At 46.2% G+C, this 24977-nt stretch overlaps 1 protein-coding gene across 1 annotated transcript in view; it reads right to left on the bottom strand.

Moving 5' to 3' along the window:
• Nucleotides 1–24977, bottom strand: part of LOC139227783 (peptidyl-prolyl cis-trans isomerase FKBP5-like) — a 472122-nt gene that overhangs the window by 104960 nt on the left and 342185 nt on the right. The window lies entirely within an intron of this gene.

The following is a 24977-nucleotide window of genomic DNA, read 5'->3' as shown; positions in this document are numbered from 1 at the left end:
TGGCCCCATGTACCTGGGCTTCTGGCACAATGCTGCCCACGGTTTTCATTGAATGATTCAGCACAGAAGGAGGCCACTCAGCCCATCCTGACTGTGCCGGCTCTTTGAAAAAACTATTCAATTAGTCCTACTCCGCTGCTCTTTCCCCATAGGGAAATGTTGCAAATTTTTCTTTTGAAGTTTTATTCCGTTTTGAAAGTTACTCTTGAATCTGCTTCCAACTCCCTATCAGGCAGTGCATTCCAGATCATAACTGGCTGTATAAAAACATTCCTCCTCATCTCCCCCCCGGTTCTTTTGCCAATGATCTTAAATCTTTGTCCTCTGGTTGCCAACCCTCCTGCCAGTGGAAACAGTTCCTAATTATTTACTTTGTGATTTTGAACACCTATGTCAAATCTCCCCTTAAACTTCTCTGCTTTGAGGAAAACAACCCGTTTCACTGGTCTTTCCATGTAAATTAAGTCCCTCATTTCTGGTACCATTCTGGTAAAATGTCCGACCATAATGGTCATGAAGCAGTGGACAGCGCATGCCCGATTTCCCCGATGCGTGCTGCTGAAAAGGAGGCTGAGTCCCAGTAATACAGACTCCCAGAGTCACCCCATTCTCGCTCCTTACCCATTCACTCTCATATCTTTACTTTTTTCCCCCCAAAATAGATGGTTTTCTTTCTTTAAAAAAATACCTTTTAAAATCTGCATTTTCTCTCTTCTTCCTCCTGGCTCCAAAGGATTAGCTGTTTTGAATTTGCAGCCCCAGCACAGAGCTTCACGAGCCTGGAGCATGTATCAGGAATTCAGACGTGGAGGTCCACATGACTTCCCCCCAACCCCCGCCACAGGGTTTTCCATCCGTTCATTTCACAATGGGCAGAAAATGACAGGGTGTAGGCCCTCACTTCACCAACAGGAGATCCCTGCGAGCACCGCTCCCGGCTGGGAGAATATATCCTGGAAGCACTGGGGTAAATTCTGACTTTGGGTGATAATGTAAAGCGGGCATTATCAGCTCAGCCGCAATTATACACCTCTCCCCATTTTCATTTCTGTTGCCTTTTTAATAGAAATGAAAATTGGGAGAGATGTTTAACAGGCGGAACTGTCACCAACTATTTACAATCTATATTAACGACTTGGAAGAAGGGACTGAGTGTAATGTAGCCAAGTTTGCTGACAATACAAAGATGGGAGGAAAAGCAATGTGAGGAGGACACAAAAAGTCTGCAAAAAGACATAGACAGGCTAAGTGAGTGGGCAAAAATTTGGCAGATGGAGTATAATGTTGGAGAGTGTGAGGTCATGCACTTTGGCAGAAAAAAATCAAAGAGCAAGTTATTATTTAAATAGAAAAAGATTGCAAAGTGCTGCAGTACAGCAGGACCTGGAGCACTTGTGCATGAAACACAAAAGGATAGTATGCAGGTACAGCAAGTGATCAGGAAGGCCAATGGAATCTTGGCCTTTATTGCAAAGGGGATGGAGTATAAAAGCAGGGAAGTCTTGCTACAGTTATACAAGGTATTGGTGAGGCCACACTTGGAATACTGCGTGCAGTTTTGGTTTCCATATTTACGAAAGGATATACTTGCTTTGGAGGCAGTTCAGAGAAGGTTCACTAGGTTGATTCTGGGGATGAGAGGGTTGGCTTATGAGGAAAGGTTGAGTAGGTTGGGCCTCAACTCATTGGAATTCAGAAGAATGAGTGATGATCTTATTGGAACGTATAAGATTATGAGGGGACTTGACAAGGTGGATGCAGAGAGGATGTTTCCACTGATGGGGAAGACTAGAACTAGAAGGCATGATCTTAGAATAAGGGGTCACCCATTTAAAACAGAGATGAGGAGAAATTTCTTCTCTCAGAGGGTTGTAAATCTATGGAATTCGCTGCCTCAGAGAGCTGTGGAAGCTGGGACATTGAATAAATTTAACACAGAAGTAGACAGTTTCTTAACCGATAAGGGGACAAGGGGTTTTGGGGAGCGGGCAGGGAAGTGGAGCTGAATCCATGATCAGATCAGCCATGATCTTATTGAATGGCGGAGCAGGCTCGAGGGGCCGTATGGCCTACTTCTGCTCCTATTTCTTATGTTCTTATTTTCTTATGTGAACTTTCACTTCCCATTAGGACTTATTCAGTATCAGCAATATGAGTATTTAATGATGCAGTATAACTCTCACCATCCTGTAGAATTGTGCATTGTGATAATAAAGGTATATTTGCTAATTTCATTTTTAATTTCACTTATGCAGGAAATCTATTGGTTACTTATGATTCAATTCAGTATATCGCTTGGATTTAATTATGTCTGCTAAACAATGAACATTTGTTTCCTGGTCAACAACAGTGAATGGGTAACAGACACAGTCTGAATGCAGCAGTGTTTTAGATATTATCACAGTGTTAAGAGTATTGCTGGTTGCTGCTCAAAGTCTAAACTTTCACATGTTTCAATCTGTTAACAAAACCTTTTTTTTCTAATGCAGTGTCATGTGCTTATGGAGGCAATTCTGCGACCCTGTGCTCCCGGTGCGGAGCCATCACTCGATGGGAGTGCAGGTCAGAGAATAAGGCCTACAATGTTGCAACCCTGAGATCCAGCCCACGCTCACTTTGTGTGGCTCCTTCATGGAAGTATGAGACTGCTGAATCAATTGCCTACCTGTTTTATCACAAGCTTCCTTCTTCAATACACTTTTATTTCCAACAGTTAAATCACAAACCAACGAGTTGTTATTGAAAATTGTCGCTCACTTTCCACACGTGCCTTTTATTGGAGGGTGTGAGAAAATGGGTCGCTCAATTTCAGCCACTGTCGGCCCTGCTGAGATCCAGGATGGTTATGATAGAGGGTTTCATTCAGCCATATTTGTGCAGCTACATATCGGGCGTGAACTCACTGCACCATGGTGTGACACTGGCACTCTGCACAAACCGAGCGTACACCAGGCTTGCTAAGGCCCTGAGGAAAGAGGGCTCGGCCCCATCGTGCAGTCAGAGTACCTAAAGCAACACTTCAGACCTTCGGTTGAAATTTCCCTCTACTGGACAAAATCCTAAAATAACCAGCCTTCGCTCAGGCGTGTAGATTAATGTTATCTATCCTTGCGTGGAATTAATCCCAAAAATGATAGGCAGACCGTCCATATTAGAATGTGATTCTCTACAAGGTCAGCCTCTGGTATTATACTGAAAGAGCGCATCAACCTCTAGTATTGGCCAAGGCTGCCTTGTGCATCAGGTTTCGCCGCACAGAATGGTTCCGGTGAGGAATTGGTGTTGGGGGCCTGTAAGGTGTTGCTTCTGGTCTGGTCGTATTCTGACGTGCCTATGATTTGTCAGGACACTGCTTAAATGTGTCTTTGTCTCAATTTCTTTGAGATTTGAGTCTGAAACAGTCAGAGCAGAGCGTACCGGTCAGTCCAGTGATGCTGACTTTTGAAGTACAGGAGGTCCATATCAATGGGCCGAGTTTGCAATACTTCATATTTTGTTCTGGTGCAATAGAAATGAGGTAATCTTGCCGTGAACTGTCTTCTGTTCAGATATTCGATGTAAAGTAACCAATTTTAGTTTGCTATTGTCCTCATCTCACCAGAGTGCTGTTCCATCTACATCACAGGAGGCGGCCATTTGGCACAGCATGCTGACTCAAGAGCTATCCAATTAGTCGATTCCCCTGGCCTTTTCCCAAATGTTTCCGTTGCAGTATTTCTCCAATTCCATTTTGAAAGTTGTTGCTCCACTTCCACCAGCCCTCAGGCCGTGCATTCCGGATCATAACACGCTGCGTAATTACTTTTCCTCACGTCTCCTCTGATTCTTTTGCCAATTACCTTGAATCTGTGGTTACTGACATCTCTGCCACTTGAAACAGTTTCTCCTTTTTTACACCATCAAAACCCTTCATAAGGGAATGTACTGAAGGTTCACCAGACTGATTTCTGGGATGGGGGGGCGGAGGGGGGGATTGTCCTATGAGAAGAGATTGAGTAGACTCGGCCTATATTCTCTAGAGTTTAGGCGAATGAGAGATGATCTCATTGAAACATACACAATTCTTACAGGGCTTGACAGGGTAGATGCAGGGAGGATGTTTCCCCCAGGCTGGAGAGTCTAGAACCAGGGGCCACAGTCTCAGAATAAAGGGTCAGCCATTTAGGACCAAGATGAGGAGAAATTTCTTCACTCAGAGGGTGGTGAATCTTTAGAATTCTCTACCCAAGAGGGCTGTGGATGCTCAGTTGTGGAGTGTATTCAAGGCAGAGATCGATAGGTTTTTGGATATTAAGGGGATCAAGGGATATGGGGACAGTGCAGAAAAGTGGAGTTAAGGTAGAAGATTAGCTTACTGAATGGCGGAGCAGGCTCGAGGGGCCGAATGGCCTACTCCTGCTCCTAATTCTTATGTTCTTATGTTCAGTGTTCATATAAAAAGAGCCCTTTCCAGATGTTGGGCCTATGCTCTTAAAGCAGCTGTTGCAATCGTGCCCACCTATTTCACTGCTTCTTTGCCTTTTGTTTGTTTTCCAAGCATCAAATTTACTTGGAGCTTCAGAAACAGCACCCGTCTTGCTTTCCATGCCTGTTTCACCAGTGGACCCTTCACTGTATGCTGTCTATATAGGAGCCATGGGTATTCTTCAGGATATCTTATTTATTCACAGGAGGAGGATCAAAAAAAGCAGTCCAGAGAAGATGATTGTTAATGGCCAACTCTTACATCATTAAAACGATTGTACCCAGGTACATATGCCAACCTAGCCTTGGAGAGGGTGCAGAGGCGAGTTATTAGAATGGTACTCAGGATGAAGGACTTAGTTGTGTGACAAGACTATAGGATGCTCTCCTTAGAGCAGAGAAGATTAAGTAAAGATTTAATAGAGATGTTCAAAATTATGAAGGGTTTTGATTGAGTAAAGAAGAAACTAACGGGAGGGTACAGATAGTAAAAGCTTTTACAGATATATAAAACAGAAAAGAGTGACGAAAGTAAATGTTGGTCCCTTAGAAGATGAGAAGGGGGATTTAATAATGGGAAATGTGGATATGGCTGAGAGCTTAAACAATTATTTTGCTTCGGTCTTCACAGTGGAAGACAAAAAAACCATGCCAAAAATTGCTGGTTACAGGAATGTGGGAAGGGAGGACCTCGAGACAATCACTATCACTAGGGGGGTAGTGCTGGACAGTCTAATGGGACTCAAGGTAGACAAGTCCCCTGGTCCTGATGAAATGCATCCCAGGGTATTAAAAGAGATGGCGGAAGTTACAGCAGATGCATTCGTTATAATCTACCAAAATTCTCTGGACTCTGGGGAGGTACCAGCGGATTGGAGAGCAGCTAATGTAACGCCTCTGTTTAAAAAAGGGGGCAGACAAAAGGCAGGTAACTATAGGCCAGTTAGTTAAACACCTGTAGTGGGGAAAATGCTTGAAGCTATCATTAAGGAAGAAATAGCGGGACATCTAGATAGGAATAGTGCAATCAAGCAGACGCAACATGGATTCATGAAGGGGAAATCATGTTTAACTAATTTACTGGAATTCTTTGAGGATATAACGAGCATGGTGGATAGAGGTGTACCGATGGATGTGGTGTATTTAGATTTCCAAAAGGCATTCGATAAGGTGCCACACAAAAGGTTACTGCAGAAGATAAAGGTACGTGGAGTCAGAGGAAATGTATTAGCATGGATCGAGAATTGGCTGGCTAACAGAAAGCAGAGAGTCGGGATAAATGGGTCCTTTTCGGGTTGGAAATCAGTGGTTATTGGTGTGCCACAGGGATCGGTGCTGGGACCACAACTGTTTACAATATACATAGATGACCTGGAAGAGGGAACACAGTGTAGTGTAACAAAATTTGCAGATGACACAAAGGTTAGTGGGAAAGCGGGTTGTGTAGAGGACACAGAGAGGCTGCAAAGAGATTTAGATAGGTCAAGCGAATGGGCTAAGGTTTGGCAGATGGAATACAATGTCGGAAAGTGTGAGGTCATCCACCTTAGAAAAAAAAAAACAGTAAAAGGGAATATTATTTGAATGGGGAGAAATTACAACATGCTGCGGGGCAGAAGGACCTGGGGGTCCTTGTGCATGAATCCCAAAAAGTTAGTTTGCAGATGCAGCAGGTAATCAGGAAGGCAAATGGAATGTTGGCCTTCATTGCGAGAGGGATGGAATACAAAAGCAGGGAGGTCCTGCTGCAACCTGTATCGGGTATTGGTGAGGGCGCACCTGGAGTACTGCGTGCAGTTTTGGTCACCTTACTTAAGGAAGGATATACTAGCTTTGGAGGGGGTACAGAGACGATTCACTAGGCTGATTCCGGAGATGAGGGGGTTACCTTATGATGATAGATTGAGTAGGCTGGGTCTTTACTCGTTGGAGTTCAGAAGGATGAGGGGTGATCTTATAGAAACATTTAAAATAATGAAAGAGATAGACAAGATAGAGGCAGAGAGGTTGTTTCCACTGGTCGATGAGACTAGAACTAGGGGGCACAGCCTCAAAATATGGGGGAGCCAATTTAAAACCGAGTTGAGAAGGAATTTCTTCTCCCAGAGGGTTGTGAATCTGTGGAATTCTCTGCCCAAGAAGCAGTTGAGGCAAGCTCATTGAATGTATTCAAATCACAGATAGATAGATTTTTAACCAATAAGGGAATTAAGGGTTATGGGGAGCGGGCGGGTCAGTGGAGCTGAGTCCATGGCCAGATCAGCCATGATCTTGTTGAATGGCGGAGCAGGCTCGAGGGGCTAGATGGCCTACTCCTGTTCCTAATTCTTATGTTCTTATGTTCTTATGTCAGTAACCAGATTTAAGATCTAGGCAAAAGAACCAGGGGAGGGCGCTGTTATAATCTGGAATGCACGGCCTGAAAGGGTGTTGGAAGCAGATTCAACAGTAATTTTCAAAAGGGAATTGGATAAATACATGCAAAGGAAATACGTGTTGTGCTTAGGGGAAAGAGCGGGGGAGTGGGATTAATTGGCTAGTTCTTTCACGGGCATAATGGGCCGAATGGCCTCCTTCTATGCTGTAAGACACTATGATTCAATATCCAAAGAAACATACATGCAGAGTTGATAACTGCCAAAGGAGGCCATCCCAGAACTGTGCACGCTTCTGTAGCCAGACCTGTAAATCACTTCCAGGACAGGGACCGCTCTGCCAGTGACTGCCGAGGTACTTTTATTGGAGAGTCTGTGTTATTTTCTGGACTCTGCAAAGTGCAGGGCTTCATCGATGGCCTGCCTGTGGCAGTACTGGGCCTTAGACCCTGAGCCATGAACAGGAAGAGGTTCAACTCCATGAATGTAGAATTAGTCACTGACCATACGTACTGAATCCCCACTACCATTTATTTTATGCCAGTCATCATTATTTGAAAGGCCAGGAAGACTGGGTGGATGGGTGCTGGAGACCAAGGCTGCCCTTTGGTGCAATCATGATTGTTTATCTCATTCAGCCACCCAAAAATGACAGGATCAGATGGACAACATCAAGATCGCGATGGAGCAGCCCACTGACATCCTGAAGCAAAGTTTCAGATGAACCAGATTGATTGGTGGACTGCTGCAGTATAGCCTAGCAAGGGATTCCAAAATTACTGTTGCCTTTTGCATCTGAAACAACTTTGGCCTGAAAAGGGGCCTTTTCCACGGAGCAGGCAGGTGAAGCCAACCAGAGGAAGGAGCCAACCCAACCAGAAGACAAAAGATTGTCTGCCCAAGGACCCGGTCACTCAGCAAGAGGTGCAAGACAGGCTGCAACAGGAGACATATTCAGTTAAGTGCCTTAAACATCCATTGCACACCAATCAACTGCACATGTGCCCAGTAACCTTACTAAACAAAGGATCACCTCAACTAACACCAGCATACATCAAAGCTCACATAAATGAGAACTGGGTGTGGCAGCGGGTTAGACACTGCCCTTTCACCTCTGGGAGCTGGGTTCAAATCAAGTTAAGACTGATGGGATTAAAGTCTCCTCCGTCACAACGGGTCGGACACGACATGAGTTTGGACAATCCAAACCCAGTGGGCCTAGAACCACATCACAAAAAGTGTTGCTACTTTTCCACTAATTGTCAATCTCATTCAGAGAAGTCACAGGCTGACTGGTGTGAGAAAGTGATGCTTTAATTGTACAGAATCTTGGTCAGACCCCAACTGGACTACTGCCTTCAGCTTTAGGCACCGAACCTCAGCAAAGATGTATTGGCCTTGAAGTGGATGCAGTACAGATTCACCAGAATGGTACCAGCACTCAAAGGGTTAAACTATGAGGTAAGGTTGCAAAAACTTGGTTTGTATTCCCTTGAGTTTAGATGGTTGAGCAGTGATCTAATTTGAAGTCTTTAAAATGATAAAGGGGTTTGATCGAAACTATTTCCTTTGGTGGTGGAATCGAGAACAAGGAGCCATAATCTTACAATTAGAGCTTGGCCATTTAGGAGTGAAATCAGGAAGGACTTTTCACACAAAGGGCAGTGGAAATCTGGAACTCTCTCCACCAAAAGGCTGTGGGTGCTGGGGGACAATTGAAAGACTTTTGATTGGTAAGGTTATCGGGCGATATGAAGTAAAGGTGGGCAAAATGGAGTTGTGGTACAGATCAGCCATGAGCCAATAGAATGGTGGAACAGGTTCCAGGGGCTGAATGGCCGATTCCTGTTCCGATGCTCCTACACTGAATCCACCTGCCAAGGACGAGGAGGTGATGTGGCTCTTTGTTCGGTTCCTGGGTCTTACTACACTTACCCAGATAGCTGGGTAGATAAGGAGACACTCTGAGTTGGAGGAGGTGCAAGGACAACATAGGGGAATAGTTGGCACCAATGAACCCAAAGAACGATCTAGTGTAAGAACCCCAAAACATAACAGGCGAGTTAGATCTGGGGAGAAAGAATTGAGAATTAAATAAAATGATTTTCAGCTCTAAAGATGACACTAAATTGAGGGTGTAGTTAATGCAGAGGAGGACTGTGTCAAAATACAGGAAGACATGAATAAGCTTGCAGAATGGGTGTGTAATTGGCAAATAAACTTCTTTATAGTTAAGTGTGATGTGGTACATTTTGGTAGGAAGATTAAAGAGGCCACATACTCCTTGGAAAATAAGTGTTTAAATGGTCTCGAGGAACAGAGGTATCTGGGAGTACAGATCATTAAAAGTAGCGATGCAGGTTAACAAGGCCATCAAAAAGTAAACCAAGCATTGGGGTTCATTTCTCGAGGGATAGAATTGAAAAGCAGAGAAGTTACATTAAACTTGTATCGAACCTTAGTTAGACCACACTTGGAGTACTGTGCACAGTTCTGGTTGGAGAAGTTGCAAATACTGGAATTGAGAAGTTATACCCATCAGGAGAGATTGAACAGGCTAGGGCTGTCTTTCTGTACAAAAGAAAAGATCGAGTTCTTCAAGACTATGAAAGTGTTTGATAGGTTAGACATAGAAAAAAAGTTTCCACTTGGGGCGAAACCAGAACTAGGAGCTATAAATATAAGACAGCCACTAATAAATTCAATTCAGAATTCAGGAGAAACTTCTTTACCCAGAGAGTGGTTACAGTGAGAAACTTGCTACCACGGGGAGTGATTGAGGTGAAATAGCATGTATGCATTCAAGGGTTAGCTAGATGAGCACATGAGGGAGAAAGGAACAGAAGGACGTGTTGACAGGGTTAGATGGAGAGGGGAGGAGGAGGCTTGTGTGGAGCATAAACAGTGGCATCGACCTGTGGGTTAATGGCCTATTTCTGTGCTGTAAATACTTTGCAACTTTTACGGTAATAACAATGGTTTGTTATTGAAGAAATATTAACTGCACTGGGAGTGTCAGCCTAGATATTTTTGCTCAAATCCCTGGAGTGGAACTTGAACCCGCAACCTTCTGACTCAGAAGTGAACACGCTACCCGCTGTTCACTTACCAGCAATCTTCCCACTAAGCTGCACAGCTGCACAGTCATCTGCACGGTCCCGTGCAGGCCGCCCGCTGTCTAGTCTATTGTAGGTACCGTGCATGCGCAGAAATCTGAATGGGCCGTGAACTGGAGGCTGGGGGTCAGGGGCTGGGGGCCGGGGGCATTGGGCTGGGGGCCAGGGGAGGGGGGCCGTGGGCTGGGGGCCGGGGGAGGGGGCTCTTGGGCTGGGAGCCTTGGGCTGGGGGCCGGGGGAGGGGGAGTGGGGCCGTGGGCTGGGGGCTGGGGGAGGGGGGCCGGGGGTCGGGGGCTGAGGGCTGGGGGAGGGGGTCCGGGTGTTGGGGAGGGTGGGCCGGAGGCCGGGGGAGGGGGGCTGGGGGAGGGCGGGCCGTGGGTTGGGGGAGGGGGGCTGGGGGCTGGGGATAGGGGCTGTGGGCCGAGGGACAGGAGCCTTGGGCTGGGGGAGGGGTCTGGGAGCTGGGGGCCGTGGGCCGGAGGAGGGGGGCCGGGGGAGGGAGGGTCGTGGGCTGGGGGCCGGGGGCTGTGGGCTGGAGGCCGAGGGAGACAGGCTGTGGGCCAGGGGAGGGGGGCCGTGGGTCGGGGGCCGTGGGTTGTGGGCTGGGGGAGGCGGGCTGTGGGGCACAGATTGGGAGGGGCAGTCTGTGCAGGAGGCAGTCAAGCTTACAAGGGACGTTGCTTACCACCCCCTCACAGAGAGACGGTCGTGCTGCTCAGAGACTGGGACTGTTGGAGGGGGCTTCTCCGTTACATGGATCGGGAACACGGGTTCAATCTGCTTGGGTGCAATGACTGAAAGGAAAGCAATGGACAAAAATAAGATGCAGACGGATCAAATTGTAAGATTTTATGTTTAGATTAATTATCTGTTAGAGTCAGGCCATCCAGCATATCAGACCCTCTCCTGGATTTCTTAGCATGAAGGACCAGTTATGTGGAGAGACTACAGAAGCTGGGGTTGTTCTTTTTAGAGCAGGGAAGGAGAAGCGGAGATGTAATAGAGGTGTTGAAAGGTATGACAGTTGTGATAGAGTAAATAAGGAGAAACTGTTTCCATTGGCAGGTGGATCAGTAACCAGAGGACACAGATTGAAGATAACTGGCAAGAGGAGGGATGGAAGAGGAGGAGAAAATATTAAAATATTGTTTAACACAGCGAGTTGCGATGATCTTTACTGCACTGTCTGAAAGGATGGTGGAAGCAGATTCAATAGTAACTTTCAAAATGATTGGATAATTACTGAAAAGGAAAGATTTACAGGGCGACAGAATGAGCAGGACAAATTGAGTAGCTCTTTCAAAGAGCCATCACATGATTTTATGATTCATCCCCTTCGGCTTATAATCATGCAAAGAACAACAGCCCTTCAGTCTGCAGGGCAGGGAGCAATGGGCATGCCTTTTATAGCAGATTGATGTGCTGTCTGCCATCGTCAAACCAACGATTTACTGCCCTCGGTCAGGTCAGATACATCTGTAAGAGGGAGCAGTGGATGAAACGTTCTACCCATCGGGATTGGTAACACAGTCCTCGCGCAGCGCTGCACAGGCATGGGCACAACCGAGCCAACCTCGCCCGCTACTGTGAAGTGAGCTCCCGGTGAATAGTGCATCACGCGGTGGGAGTGCTGGGCGGGAGCGGAGTGCCAGGAACCAAACTTTTAGGCGCAAGCAGACAGTGAAATAAGAGAACGATCTGTTCTGAGGGAGCAACGGACAGTGTTGGGGGGGTGGAGGGGGGGTGCGGGTGTGGGGGGGGGGGGGGGTGGAAGAGGGACAAGAGGTGGGGAGTAGGAAGGGAGGAATGAGAGGACGGAGACATTAAATGAGCCTCCCATCCAGCCACCTGGAGCACGTCTCAGGTACTTCAGGCACGCAATGGCCAGAATTTTGCATGCTGAGTCTGTTCGAGCCGCGTGGCGTGTTACCACGTTGTATTGATGAGTCCACTCCTGAGCAACTTTCAGTTACTGGCCCCTATTAAGGCAGGCCTGTGCATTTCCCAGCCCTATTAAATGGCATAGGTGATGACATCATCGATGACTCATTTCCATCGGGGATATTTAAAGCAGCCTTGGCCACATCGCTTTTCAAGGTACATCTAGGAGTGTGCAGGGAGTAGGTTGGAGGGTCTTGTTATTATTGAGAATTGTAAACATGACTACCCAAAGACAGAGGGCTTCAGCCAGGTTTTCCGACGACTCCCTACATATTCTTGTGGAGGGAGTCAGAGCACACAGGGAGTTCCTCTTACCAATGAATGGACAGGAGACCCCCCACAGGAGACAAAGAGCCTGGCTCCAAATAGCTGAGGAGGTGAACAGCAGGGATGTGGTGAGGAGGACCTGTGTGCAGTGCGGGAAGCGCCTCAATGATCTGATGATATCAGGAAAGGTGAGTGCAATGGCACACTCACCTACATCCTGATGTGCCAGTCACCACAACCCCATTACTCTGCCTTCCCCAGCCTGCTCCTGCACATCATTCTGTACACCAACTACCTTGCACGTCCACCCATCCCTCTCTCTCTATGTACCTACTCACATCCCCATCTGACTAACCACCCCTGATACTCACCCTCATCCTATTGCAATCATAGCAAGTAACAGCAGAGAAGGAGGCCATTTGGCATTGATACCACACTCCTTCATAGTCACCCTCTACAGATGTAACCCACACATTCCTTACACTCATGCCATCACTCTCACTCAAACTTCTTTTCCTCCTTGCAGGAGAAGAGATCGCACAATAACAAGGAGAGGGTGAGAAACAGGGATGGCCCTCCATCCTTCAGCACTTTATCTCCAGCAGAAGAGGTTGTCCTGGAGGTGTCGAGAGCTGTAGAGCTGCTGGCGGTGAGAGACTGAGAGGGGGACCTCTGAGCAACCTAGTGACAGAATTACATCTCATATAGCCACATGGCGCACAGCAGTCAGCCATATTGTGACTGACGTCAGCAGCCAGTGAATTTTCATCATGTGCATAATGGCACCGTTACCCATTCTTAATATAACATTTCTAAAGCATCTCTTTACTCTCCCACATGTCCATCAAGTGCCCCCCCCCCACCTCCCCCCTCCCACTGTCCAGCCGGAGGAGGAAGACGACTCCTCAGAGGAAGCTCCAGCCTCTGAGGATGCACCGTCAGCAGACCCAAGTGCACCCAGCACCAGCGCAGATACAGCCACCTCAGGGGGCCCTGTGCGAGATAGAGTTGTGTTGTCACCTGATGTCTCACATCACAAGTGAGCAAGAGCCGATGGTATTGACAGGGACAGCAGTGGAGACTCCTCGCTGGAGGGCACAGGATGTTCCAAGCTCTGCTCAGCTACAGGCAGACACTGAGCCTCGGGGGCCATTGAGAAAGAGGGCGATCGTGGAGAGGCAGCAGGAAATGCAGGAGGCTCTAGCATCGTATGCAGCCGCGATGTCTGCAAATGTGCAGAGAATGGAGGAGCCCATCTCCAACATGAGCACCACAGGCAATGGCGACGGTAGTCTCTTCCATGGAAAGGGTGGCCTGCATGAAGCAGCTAATGCATCAGTCACATGAACACATGCTAGCTATGGACAACAGATGGCAGAGGCTCATAGACCTCCTCTCTCGGAGGGATCTAAACATAGACTTCGATCCTCGTGGTCCACTCCAGCTCCATGCTAGCAGAGAAGTGTGGGTGGCCCATGAGAGGGCTGATTGTGAGAAGGGACATGGAAGTGGGGGCTCCTCTCAAAACGCTCACATGTCTCAATACTGCAGAAACCCGAGAGGTTTATAGAAAGTGAAGGGGTGAAATTTAAAAGAAAATTAGGAAAGCAAAGAGAGAACATTAAAAAATGTTGGCAAGTAAAATCAAGACAAACCCAAAAATGTTTTATAAATACATTAAGAGCAAGAGGATAACTAAAGAAAGAGTAGGGCCTATTAGAGACCATAAAGGTAATCTGTGCATGGAGGCAGAAAACGTGGGTATGGTATTTGACGAATACTTCGTGTCTGTTTTCACGAAAGAGAATAGCGCTGCAGACATTGCTATCGAGGAGGAGGAGTGTGAAATAGTAGATGAAATAAATATAGTGGGAGAGGAGGTATTAAAGGGTTTAGCAGCTTTGAAAGTGGATAAGTCCCCAGGCCCAGATGAAATGTATCCCAGGCTGTTAAGAGAAGCAAAAGAGGAAATAGCAGAGGCTCTGACCATCATTTTCCAATCCTCTCTGGCTACTGGTGTGGACCTGGAGGACTGCTAACATGGTACCTTTGTTTAAAAAAGGAGAAAGGGATAAACCGAGTAATTACAGGGCAGTCAGCCTAACCTCGCTGGTCGAAAAATTATTGGAAAAAGTTGAGGGACAGGAGAGTTGATTCAGTAGGGAGGGGAGAAAAGCGGAAATTAGAAAGCAAAAATAAAGAAAGTGAGTTTGAGGGAGAGAGGAAACAAGCAGGAAAAATGGGTAAAATACCACATTTAAAGGCACTTTGTCCAAATGCACGTAGCATTTGTAAGAAAATAGATGAGTTGACGGCACAAATTGAGACAAATGGGTATGATCTGATAGCTATTTCAGAGACTATGGTTGCAGGGTGACCAGGACTGGGAATTAAATATTCAAGGGTATTTGACAATCCGGAAGGACAGACAGAAAGGAACAGGAGGTGCGGTAGCACTATTGATAAAGGATGGAATCACTGCAATAGTGAGAAATGATATATGCTCAAAGGACCAGGATGTTGAAACAGTTTGGGTGGAGATAACGAATAATAAGGGGAAAAAGTCACTGGTGGGCATAGTATATAGGCTCCCTAACAGTAGCAACTCAGAGCATAAACCAGGAAATAGTGGGGGCTTGTAAAAAGGGAGCAACAATAATCATGGGTGATTTTAACCTCCACATTGATTGGACAAATCAAATTGGTCAGGGTAGCCTTGAGGAGGAGTTCATAGAGTACATAAGGGACGTGTTCCTTGAGCAGTATGTAACGGAACCAACCAGGGGGTAGGCTATCCTAGATCTGGTCCTGTGTAATGAAACAGGATTAATAACCAATCTCCTAGTAAAGGATCCCCTTGGAATGAGTGATCATAGCATGATTGAGTTTCAAATTCAGATGGAAGGTGAGAAAGTTGGATCTCCAACCACCGTACTAAGCTTAAATAAAGGAGATTATGAAGGTATAAGGCAGAGTTGGCTAAAGTGGACTGGGAAAATAGATTAAAGTATAAGACGGTTGATGAACAGTGGTGTACATTTAAAGAGATATTTCACAACTCTCAAGAAAAATATATTCCAGTGAGGAGGAAAGGGTACAAGAGAAAAGATAGCCATCCGTGGCTAACTAAAGAAATAAGGGACGGTATCCAATTAAAAACAAGGGCATACAAAGTGGCCAAAACTAGTGGGAGGACAGAAGACTGGGAAGCTTTTAAAAGCCAGCAAAGAATGACGAAAAAAATGATTAAGAAAGGGAAGATAGACTATGAAAGTAAACTAGCACAAAATATAAAAACAGATAGCAAGAGTTTCTATAGGTATATAAAATGAAAAAGGGTGGCTAAAGTAAATGTTGGTCCCTTAGAGGACGAGACCGGGGAATTAGTAATGGGGAACATGGAGATGGCAGAAATTGTAAACATGTATTTTGCATCAGTTTTTACGGTAGAGGACACTAAAAATATTCCAACAGTGGATAGTCAAGGGGCTATGGGTGGGGGGGGGGAGGGGGGTGGAGGAACTTAACACAATCACAATCACTAAGGAGGTGGTGCTCAGTAAGATAATGGGACTAAAGGCAGATAAATCCCCTGGACCTGATGGCTTGCATCCTAGGGTCTTAAGAGAAGTAGCGGCAGGGATTGTGGATGCATTGGTTGTAATTTACCAACATTCCCTGGATTCTGGGGAGGTCCCAGCAGATTGGAAAACAGCAAATATAACGCCCCTATTCAAAAAAGGAGGCAGAAAAAAAGCAGGAAACTATAGATCAGTTAGCCTAAAATCTGTCATTGGTAAAATGCTGGAGTCCATTATTAAGGAAGCAGTAGTGGGACATTTGGAAAAGCATCATTCAATCAAGCAGAGTCAGCATGGTTTTATGAAAGGGAAATCGTGTTTGACAAATATGCTGGAGTTCTTTGAGGATGTAACGAGCAGGGTGGATAAGGGGGAACCAGTGGATGTGGTGTATTTGGATTTCCAGAAGGCATTCGATAAGGTGCCACATAAGAGGTTACTGCACAAGATAAAAGTTCACGGAATTGGGGGTAATATATTAGCATGGATAGAAGATTGGCTGACAAACAGAAAAGAGAGAGTCGGGATAAATGGTTCATTCTCTGGTTGGCAATCAGTAATGAGTGGGATGCCGCAGGGATCAGTGCTGGGACCCCAACTATTTACAATCTATATTAACAACTTGGAAGAGGGGACTGAGTGTAACGTAGCCAAGTTTGCTGATTATACAAAGATGGGAAGAAAGGCAATGTGTGAAGAGGGCATAAAGAGGCTGCAGGAGGACATAGACAGGCAAATAAGTGGGCAAGAATTTGGCAGATAGAATAATGTTGGAAAGTGTAAGGTCATGCACTTTAGCAGAAAAAAAAATCAAAGAGCAAGTTATTATTTAAATGGAGAAAGATTGCAAAGTGCCGCAGTACAGCGGGACCTGGGGGTATTTGTGCATGAAACACAGGGGGATGGTATGCAAGTACAGCAAGTGATCAGGAAGGCCAATGGTATCTTGGCCTTTATTGCAATGGGGATGGAGTATAAAAGCAGGGAAGTCTTGTTACAGCTGTACAGGGTATTGGTGAGGCTACACCTGGAATACTGCGTACAGTTTTGATTTCCATATTTATGAAAGGATATACTTGCTGTGGAGACAGTTCAGAGAAGGTTCACGAAGTTGATCCCGGGGATGAGGGGGTTGACTTATGAGGAAAGGTTGAGTAGGTTGGGCCTCTACTCATTGGAATTCAGAAGAATGAGAGGTGCTCTTATAGAAACGTATAAGATTATGAGGGGGCTTGACAAGGTGGATGCAGAGAGGATGTTTCCACTGGTGGGGGAGACTAGAACTAGAGGGCATGATTTTAGAATAAAGAGCCGTCCGTTTAGAACTGAGATGAGGAGAAATTCCTTCTCTCAGAGGATTGTGAATCTGTGGAATTCGCTGCCTCAGAGAGCTGTGGCAGCTGGGACATTAAATGCATTTAAGACAGAAATAGACAGTTTCTTAAACGATAAGGGGATAAGGGGTTATGGGGAGCGGGCAGGGAAGTGGAGCTGAGTCCATGATCAAATCAGCCATGATCTTATTGAATTGCGGAGCAGGCTCGAGGGGCCTTATGGCCTACTCCTGCTCCTATTTCTTATGTCTTATAAATCTTCATTTAGAAAGAAACGGATTAATCAAGGACAGTCAGCATGGATTTGTTAAGGGAAGCACGTGTCTGACTAGATTGAATTTTTTGTGGAGGTAACAAGGAGGGTCGATGAGGGTAGTGCGTTTGATGCAGTGTATATGGATTTTAGCAAGGCTTTTGATAAGGTCCCACATGGCAGACTGGTCATGAAAGTAAAAGCCCATGGGATACAGGGCAAAGTGGCAAGTTGGATCCAAAATTGGCTCAGAGGCAGGAAGCAAAAGGTAATGGTTGATTGGTGTTTTTGTGACTGGAAGGCTGTATCCAGTGGGGTTTCACAAGGTTCAGTACAGATCCCTTGCGTTTTGTGGTATATAGCAACGATTTAAACTTGAATATAGGAGGTATGATTAAGAAGTTTGTAGATGATACTAAAATCGGCTGTGTGGTTGATAATGAAGAAGAAAGCTGGGGACTGCAGGAAGATATCAATAAACTGGTCAGGTGGGCAGAACAGTGGCAAATGGAATTCAATCCGGAGAAGTGTGAGGTAATGTTTTTGTGGAGGGCTAACAAGACAAGGGCATACACAATAAATGGTAGGAAACTGAATAGTATAGAGGAACAGAAGGACCTTGGAGTGGATATCCACAGATCCCTGAAGGTAGCAGGCCAGGTAGAAAAGGTGGTTAGGAAGGCACACGGGATACTTACCTTTATTAGCCGAGGTATAGAATACATAACAGAGAGGCTATGCTTGAACTGTATAAAACACTAGTTAGGCCACAGCTAGAATCACCACATTACAGGAAAGATGGAATTGCACAAGAGAGGGTACAAAGAAGATTTACAAGGATGTTGCCTGGACTGGAGAATTTTAGCTATGAGGAAAGATTGGATAGGCTGGGTTTGTTTTCTTTGGAACAGAGGAGGCTGAGGGGAGACCATATTGAGGTGTATAAAATTATGAGGGGCCTAGATAGAGTGGATAGGAAGGACCTATTTCCCATAGCAGAAAGGTCAACAACCAAGGGGCATAGATTTAAAATAATTGGCAGGGGGTTTAGAGGGGTTTTGAGGGGAATTTTTTTCACCCAGAGGGTTGTGAGGGTCTGGAACTCACTGCCTGAAAAGGTGGTAGAGGTAGAAACCCTCACCACATTTAAAAAGTACTTGGATGTGCACTTGAAATGCCGTAACCTGCAGGGCTACGGACCAAGAGCTGGAAAGAGGGATTAGGCTGGATAGCTCTTTGTTGGTCAGCGCAGACACGATGGGCCGAAATGGTCTCCTTCCATGCTGTAAATTTCTATGATTCTCCTCCATTGCCCCCGCCTCAGTCAGAACCCCTCATGCCTCTTTGTATCCCGATGGCCAAGTCTGCCCCTGCACAGTCGCAGGAGGAGCAGACTTTGGCGGGACCCTCACAGGCTCCAAAACCCAGAGGACCTCCGCCAAAAAAATGTCTATGCAGTCGCAGCAGGGAAGTGAGCAGCCTGCGTCTACCTCTGCTGAAGCCACAGGAGTTGCACCTTGTAGAAGCATGCGGAAAAGAAGAATGACACTGAAGTTGATGCACAAAGGTAAGCACATGGGTATTTAAAGAAGTGTTATTACTACGGTTCCGTTACTGTTACAACAAATATGAAAGTATTTATTTTCACCACTTTCCGTTTATGCCCATTTTTGTCTGCTATTTTGGAATTGGCTTACTGATTTGGAGTGAATGGTGAGACATAACGTTACCTCCAGCAGTGGGGGTGAGTGTGAAAGCAATGGCTTGGTCATTGTAGGGATGCCTTATGGTGTTGTTGTGGGTGGGACGGGGGGGGGGATGCTTGGCACAGCATGTGGCAGCCGTTTGGGTGCAATGCAGAAAGTTAAGTGAATCTGGTCATGGCCTCTCGGGGAACAATTTTCTCCAGTGCTGCTGGCATGTGGCCCTCATGTTCCTCCTGCTCCTTCTCCTCTAGCGGCAGCAACAACAATTCTGGATACCTGCGTACTGAAGGGCTCCTTCAGATCTGTCAAGGTATCTGAAGCGTATCTTGAGCATGCCTATTGTTTGCTCTATGACACATCTGATGGACATGTGGCTTTCATTACAAAACTTCTCAGCCTCTTTGCTTGGGCTCCTCAAGGGTGTCATGAGCCATGTCTTAAGTGGAGAGCCCTTGTCTCCAAGCAGCCAGCCGGTAAGTGAGTTTGGTGGTGAAGACCTGAGAGAGGGTGAACTGGCGCAGGATAAAAGAATCATGACAGCTGCCAGGGAATTTGGCGCACACATGCATCTTTCTTTAGTTGGGGACCGGCTGAACATTGAGGGAGTGGAAGTCCACAAAGACTCCTGGGTGATGATGGGGTGCCCTGATGGCCTCATGTGTGCAGTCGATGATGCCCTGCACCCGTGGGAAGGCAGCCAGAGTGGCAATGCCAAGCGACCGCTCAGTAACACTGGCTTCATCAGTGGCAAAGTTGATATAATCGTCTGACTTGTCAAACAGGGTATCAGTGACCTGTGTGATGCATCTGTGGGTGGCCGACTGCGAGATCCTGCAAAGGTCTGCGTAGATCCCTGGAAGAAGCCCGAGGTGAAGAAGGTGAGGGTGCTGGTGACTTTGACAGCCACTGGCAAGGTGTGTCCACCAGATTCTCTGGGCTGCAGGTCTTGCTCGAGCAATGTACAAATGTCTGCGACGACCTGGCGTGATAGCCTGAGCCCCCTTGGGCACTGCTGCTCGTCATGTTGAGGGAGCTCATCCTCTGCCTGTCTACCCTGTGTTGAGGGTATCGCCTCTGGCGCAGTGCAGCATTGCACTGATGCCCTCTGTTAAGTATGTAACTATGTAATACTTGTCACCAGAGGGTGCTACTGTTGGAGTTCTAATGGTCACCTGCACACACGTGCAGGGCCAGTATAAAAGATTGGCTGCCATGTTGTTTAGGTGCTCTGGAGTTGTAATAAAGAAGACTAAGGTCACACTAAGTATAGCCCACAGTACTCAGCCTCGTGGAGTTCTTCTATACACAACACCCTCTATCCTGTGGAATATCAGATTATTAAGAAGGCTGCTGGTTTGCCTGCTGCTGCTATTGTTGGGTTCATCCTGGTCTGTCTCTGAGGACCAAGGTGAGACAGTATAAGCTGCACCCATGCTGATGTAATATGTGGCAGGTCAGGTAGAGATCAGAGGAGCAATCTGCCAATGTTGTGATAGTTACTAGCAATGTGGTGAGAGTGGGTTGCAAGGTTGCAGAAAAGACTTGCAAACTGTAGACACCTAAACCTATTCTCAAAATGCACTCAGCAAGAGCCTTTCCCTTAAGCAGATGTCATGTGGGAGTATTTTGTTTGCTTTCCATGCTCTGCATTAATGACCTCGATCAATGGCCACTGAACCTCTGCCTCAGCTGCGCGATTCCCGTGGTCATCCAGTGAAAATCCAAAGATCTGGTTAAAATCCCTGTTAAGATTCTCACAACAAGGATTTAATGAGATTAATTAGGTCACCTGCCTCTGCCGTTTGGGTCTGTGGCACACTGGCAAACACACCCGAGTCAAAGGGGTGAGAAGGTGGGATGATCTCATGTGCCCAATGCGCTCCCTTTTTCTGCAAACGTTACAGCCGACCCACTTCCAAACCCGCACGCGCGGCACAGGAAGATTCTGGCCAGTCTGTGGCGGGGCCAGTGGGGGGGGCGGCGGGGGGGCAGGTTAGGTAACCATCCGAATAGAAATATTACCAGGTCCTTAATAAGCCTTGTGCACAGTTTGTGTGCCAGCTCGCAGATTCTTATATGTGATTCAACCAAATCTTGGTGCACTGAGCACCTCAGCCATATTAAATACCTCAGGCCTCTGCGCTGAGTTATACAGTGGGGAGTGGGGTGGGGGGGAGGGGGTACTCTGTGATGTGTTACTGGCCCACATAGTTTGGGCTATTGTTTATCTATGTAATGTGAAGTTTAATGAAGGTTTTAAAGCAAACAGTTTGCTGAGTACAGGGACCTGGAGATACGATTTTCTGATCAGACGGACATTTGTGTAGTCAGCTCACAGTGCTTTGTGTTATAGTGTTGTCCAATACATTAGCCACTAGCTACATGTGTCGAACTGGGAACCTAGATGGAAAAAATTGCATTTTTGATTAGTAAATTTAAAAAAAAGTAATGGACACCATTGTTGGGCCTGTGATCTCAATGTTCATTCACACAGCCTTTGCATGTGAACTTTAACCTTTTTGTGCCTTTGCCGGTAAAATGGTGAGACTAACCGCAGAGTGTGCGAGTATTTTTTAATTGCTGTGTGTGGTTTACTTCCCTGGTTATTGAATATTGGTTGGCTGCTAAAATAGGGTGCAACATGGGTGAAAATGCTGGATTTCAGCATAATGGGAACATCAGCAACATTACATGGAGAGGGGAGCGGTCATCGTGGTCAGCTGGACCAATCAGAATATCCACTCCAGGTCAGCAGAAAAAGCAAACCTAACCAATAATGAGCATCATTGGTTGATTCCTGGGTTGAGAGGGTGGTCCTATGAGAAGAGATTGCGTAGATTGGGCCTATACTCTCTGGAGTTTAGAAGAATGAGAGGCAATCTCATTGAAACATACAAAATTCTGAGGGGATTGACTGGGTGGATGCTGAAAGGTTATTTCTCCTGGCTGGAGTGTCTAGACCCAGGGGGCACAATCTCAGGATAAGACTGAGATGAGGATGAATTTCTTCACTCAGAGGGTTGTCAATCTTTGGAATTCTCTACCCCTGAGGGCTGTAGATCCTGAATCGTTGCGCATATTCAAGGCCGAGATCGCTAGATTTTTGGACTCTAAGGGTCAAGGGATGTGGAGATCGGGCAGGAAAGTGGAATTGAGATCAAAGATTAGCCATGATCTTATTGAATGGCGGAGCAGACTTGAGTGGCCGTATGGCCTACTCCTCCTAATTCTTATGTTCTTATCTCCAACAGGGCACATTACGGCAAAAAGAAAGCAGCAGCCAACCGCATTCTGGATAGAGAGCAGGGGTGGGTCTGGTAAGTCTTGGTGTGTAAGTCAATATTCTCAACAATCACTCTCATGAAGTCAAAGTACAGTTGGCAACTGCTGGACCAAAACCTAGAAGCTGCACTAAATGTGCCTGCCTGATAACTTCATGCCACAGTTTTAAACTTTGGCAAGAGTGAAAGACGGCAAAGTTTACATTGAATGGCGGTAAATGTTATACACACCCAGTAATTTTGCCTGTGTTGTGTGCAAGGCATTTTCAAGTAAAATTAGTGTGTGTGTGGCTAAAATGGTGTCACTGTAGCCATACCTGTGGCTAGACAGTGATTTTGATGGGACGATATTATTTCTGTGATCAGTTCATAGACTTTTAAAAGAGTTCTGACGATAGTACAATGGTGAGCCCTAGTGTCCAGCATGAAAAGTACTTGTGCAGGCTTCCCTTTTCTTTTTCATTTTTCTCTCGTTTGTTCTTGTGTTTCGAATCTACTTCTCGGTGACCTTTACAGCTCCAGAGTCTGTTTCACACTGATGGAGGCAAACCTTACTCAGGGGGAATGAAACTGCTCGAAAGTCATTAATGCCAACCATAGGCATCCCCAGCTCTATCAGTGTGTGACCAAAATCAACAGGTTTTAATACCCTCCACAACTATAAGACGTGGAAGAGAAATGGTGATGAATAAGGACCACAATGCAAAGCAGCTCAGAAAAGGCTCTATTTCTAATTCGACATTTTTGAAAATGTTTCCACAGAAAGGATTTCTGGGGCGGGGGATGGGGGATGAGAATTTTGTTTCAAATGTTACATTTTTAATAATTCATACAGGGTTAGAAAAGAAAAGCACATGGACAAAAGGAGGCTAATAGCAGTTATTTTCCCAAGAACGGTAAACAACCAGCAATTTGTTAGCAGATCGTAACCAATAAAATCCTCACACTCATTGTGTTGTGAAGTCTCCGATCCCTTTAAGATAAAGCACAGGGATAGAGACACAGTCAGGCAGTCTGGTCCAGCTAAGGATATGAAGGCAGATGGATCTTTTTAAGCAACCAGCTACAGAGAGGAGCTTTCATCAGCTGGAGACGAAAGCAGTTAGAGTTAATTGGGCTGAAATTCGACAAAGATCGGAACATAAAGCAGACGACTGGCTTTAGCCAATTATTATACAACACGCCTGATATTCTGTTCTATGTCAATCGATGGGACTGAATGAAAGGAGACCATCAGTTTAAGGGCCCGGCCCCGTGATTGGCCCAAGTCAAAGGGCCCGGCTCCATGATTGGCCCAAGTCAAAGGGCCCGGCCCTGTAATTGGCCCAAGTCAAAGGGCCCGGCCCCGTAATTGGCCCCAGTCAAAGGGCCCGGACCCGTGATTGGCCTCAGTCAAAGGGCCCGGCTCCGTGATTGGGCCAAGTCAAAGGATCCGACCCCGTGATTGGCCCAAGTCAAAGGATCCGGCCCCGTGATTGGACCATTGATACGCACCAAACTCGATTATTGTCTGTTCTTTCTCACTTCAGTCTGATATGTCATTGCCTTGTATTTTAGTTAATAGCTCGTCTTCTTTGGATTTATTTTCTGATATGCGCCTCACTCTCCTCCAAGTAGCTGTTCGTGTATATATACACATGTGACCGGTGGCCCCATTGTTTATGACCTGGCAGGTCCAAAGAAGGAAACACTTGCAGCCAGTTTTGGAGATGAAAGAATCGGACAATCACTGCTACACGCGGCAATTGGCTCTTCTCAATAGGATACAATGACTGAAGCAGCCTGCCTGCTGCACATTGGGCAGTTTATCCTGTCACAGAATACAACAACAACTTCCATTTATACAGCATCTTTAATGTAGTAAAATGTCCTAAGCTGTTATCAAATTGTCACTGAGCCACATAAGTAGATATTAGGACAGGTGATGAAAAGCTTGATTAAAAATGTAGGTTTTAAAGGAGTATCTTAAAGTGGGAGGGAGAAGTAGAGGGTCAGAGCAGTTTAAGGAGAGAATCTCAGAGCTTAGGACCCAGACAGCTGATAAAGGTCAATAAAGGTGGGGTGAAGGAAATCGGGGATGCACATGAGGCCAAAATTGGAGAAGGGCGGAGATCATGGCAGGTTGTGGGGCTGGAGGAGAAACAGATAGAGGGAGGGCTGAGGCCATGGAGGGATTTGAAAACCAGGATTAGAATTTTAAAAATTGAGGTGTTGCTGGACAGGGAGCCAATGTAGGTTAACAAGCACAGTGAGTGATGGATGAACGGGACATGGAGAGAGTCAGGATACAGACAGCAGAGTTTTGGATGAGCTCAAGTTTATGGAGGGTGCAAGGTGGGAGGCCGGCCGGGTGAGCATTGGAATAGTCAAGTCTATTGGTAACAAAAGCCTGGATAAGGGTTTCAGCAGCAGATGAGCTGAGGCAAGGGTGGAGACAGACCATGTTACAGAGGTGGAAGTAAGTGGTCTTAGTGATGGAAAAGATATGGGTTTGGAAGCTCATCTCAAGATCAAATAATAGGTCGCCATGGTTACCAACAGTCTGGTGCAGCTTCTGACAATGATCAGGGAGGGGGATTGAATCGATGGTTAGGGAACAGATTTTATGGTGGGGACTGAAGACAATGGCTTCGGTCTTCACAATAATTAGTTGGAGGAA

Source organism: Pristiophorus japonicus, chromosome 17 (genome assembly GCF_044704955.1).
Source record: "Pristiophorus japonicus isolate sPriJap1 chromosome 17, sPriJap1.hap1, whole genome shotgun sequence".
Lineage (NCBI taxonomy): Eukaryota > Metazoa > Chordata > Chondrichthyes > Pristiophoridae > Pristiophorus > Pristiophorus japonicus.
Note: the sequence above shows the minus strand (reverse complement) of the source record. Positions and strands in the feature narration are given on the sequence as shown.